We start from the raw sequence: 3228 nt of genomic DNA on the forward strand, positions 1-3228 counted from the left end.
ACTAGAACATAAGGCATATTGGGCTATTAAAGAGCTCAATTATGATTTCAAACTTGCCGGTGAGAAGAGGTTATTTGACATTAGCTCACTTGATGAATGGAGAACCCAAGCCTATGAGAATGCCAGATTGTTTAAAGAAAAGGTTAAAAGATGGCATGACAAAATGATACAAAAGCGTGAGTTTAATGTAGGTGATTATGTATTGCTATACAACTCTCGTTTAAGATTTTTTGTAGGAAAATTTCTCTCTAATTGGCAGGTCCTTACGTTATCGAGGAGGTCTATCGTTCCGGTGCCATAAAAATCAACAACTTCGAAGGCACAAACCCGAAGGTGGTGAACGGTCAAAGAATCAAACATTATATCTCAGGTAATCCTATAAATGTTGAAACCAATGTTGTTGAAACCGTAACCCTGGAGGAATACATAAGGGACACTTTCCGGAACGTTTCAGACTCCGAAAAGGAATAGGTATGTGGTACGGTAAGTAAACCGACTCCAAAACAGTTCTAATGGCATTTTTTCTCCGTTTTGGAATATTTAGAAAAATAGAAAAATAAGAAGCAGTCCGGGAACGAGACGAGGGCTCCACGAGGGTGGAGGGCACGCCCTACCCCCCTGGGCGCGCCCCCCTGCCACGTGGGCACCTGTGCGCCTCCGGACTCTGTTTTCTTGCATGATACGTATTTTGGTCGATAAAAGTTCATTATATAATCTCCCGAAGGTTTTGACCATCGTATCACACAAATATCTCCTGTCTTTGTTTCGAGCTGTCTTGCTGCAGATTAGAGCAACATGGCGTCCCAGGATTCGGAAGGAGAAAGCTATGTAGCTGATTACCTTGCAAATCCTAAGGTCTATGGGGATGTGGAGCATTGTGGTTGGACTATGGAAGAAGAAGAGGACTATGAACCCAAGGGAAGGGTGGAGACGAGCTCAGAAGAAGATGAAGTCCCATTAACTCAACCTGGGGACATGCATGTGGAGTACAAAAGTCAAGCCTCCCGGATAGAGTAAAGAAACCTAAGATTGAGTTTATCCCTTTTCGCCTCTTGCAAGAAAACAAGCAGGAACTATGCAAAAAGACACTGAGCCTGGAGCAGGAGATCGATGACCTATGGGACCAAAATTCTGTCCTCAAGCGCAGATTAAGGAAGAAGCCAACATCATCAACAACTCCACCCTCTCCACCAACAAAGAAGAACTGAGTATTTGGTATGGGCACTCCCCTTGTCAACTGCCAAGCTTGGGGGAGTGCCTCGGTATCGTATCACCATCACTTCTATCTTTACCATTTTTCTTAGTTTGATCCTTTTGGAAATATCTTGATCTAGTAGCATAAAGTTTTAGTATGATATAGCTGTGAGTTTTGCTTTATGATCCTTCTATGTAATCAAGTCCGTGAGCTATATATAATAAAGACTAGTGTTGAGTCAAGGGCTTGATTATTTTGCCATGATCTTGAGTGAATAAAAGAAAAGAGAAAAGAATAAAAAGAATAAAAGAGATCATGTGGATCTTATGGAGAGTAATGAGCTCACATATAAAGAGTATTATGAATAAAAGTTGTTGAGAGTTGACAAACATAGTTTTGATCATCGTTGCAATTAATAGGAAGTAATAAAGAAAGAGAGGTCTTCACATATAAATACACTATCTTGGACATCTTTTATGACTGTGAGCACTCATTAAAATATTACATGCTAAATAGTTGACGTTGGACAAGGAAGACAACGTAATGGGTTATTTTTTCTTACATATGAGATAAAGTATATTGTCATGGATCATCCAACATGATTGAGCTTGCCTTTCCCCCTCATGCTAGACAAATTCTTTGCACCAAGTAGAGATACTACTTGTGCTTCCAAACACCCTTAAACCAGTTTTGCCATGAGAGTCCACCATACCTCCCTATGGATTGAGTAAGATCCCTCAAGTAAGTTGTCATCGGTGCAAGCAATAAAAATTGCCCTCTAAATATGTATGACTTATTAGTGTGGAAGAAAAATAAGCTTTATACGATCGTGTGATATGGAAGCAATAAAAGCTACGGATTGGATAATAAAGGTCCATATCACAAGTGGCAATATAAAGTGACATTCTTTCGCATTAAGATTTTGTGCATCCAACCATAAAAGCGCATGACAACCTCTGCTTCCCTCTGCGAAGGGCCTATCTTTTACTTTTATCTCCTACCTTGCATGAGAGTCATGGTGATCTTCACCCTTCCTTTTTACATTTTATCTTTTGGCAAGCACAACATGTTGGAAAGATGCTGGTATATATGGCTAATTGGATGTGAGTTTTCATGCACTATTATTGTTGACATTACCCTTGAGGTAATACGTTGGGAGGCAAAACTATAAGCCCCTATCTTTCTCTGTGTCCGATTAAAACTCCATACCCATAAGTATTGCGTGAGTGTTAGCAATTATGGAAGACTATATGATAGTTGAGTATGTGGACTTGCTAAAAAGCTCTTATATGGACTCTTTCCTATGTTATTATAAATTGCAAATGCTCCAATGACTGAGATTATAGTTTGTTAGTTTTCAAAGAAGTTTATGATTCATACTTGAAATTGTGATTGAATTGTTACTCTAGCATAAGAGATCATATGACAAGAATTATATAAGTTGCTGTTTTAAGAATGATCATGATGCCCTCATGTCCGTATTTTATTTTTATCGACACCTCTCTCTCTAAACATGTGGACATATTTTTCGATTTTGGCTTTCGCTTGAGGACAAGCAAGGTCTATGCTTGGGGGAGTTGATACGTCCATTTTGCATCATGCTTTTATATCGATATTTATTGCATTATGGGTTGTTATTACACATTATGTCACAATACTTATGCCTATTCTCTCTTATTTTACAAGGTTTACATAAAGAGGGAGAATGCCAGCAGCTGGGATTCTGGGCTGGAAAAGGAGCAAATATTAGAGACCTATTCTGCACAGCTCCAAAAGTCCTGAAATTTTACAGAAGTCATTTTCAGAATATATAAAAAATACTGAGTGCAAGAAGTTCCGAAGGGGGGCCACACCCTGGCCACGAGGGTGGGGGTGTGCCCTACCCCCTGGGCGTGCCCCCTGCCTCGTGGGCCCCTTGTTGGCCCTCCGATACCCATCTTCTAATATATGGAGTCTTTCGTTGAGGAAAAATCATAAGCAACCTTTCGGGACGAGACTCCGCCGCCACGAGGCGGAACCAATCTAGGGCTGCG

Source organism: Triticum urartu, chromosome 7A (genome assembly GCF_056163025.1).
Source record: "Triticum urartu cultivar PI428250 chromosome 7A, HENAU_Tu73, whole genome shotgun sequence".
NCBI lineage: Eukaryota > Viridiplantae > Streptophyta > Magnoliopsida > Poales > Poaceae > Triticum > Triticum urartu.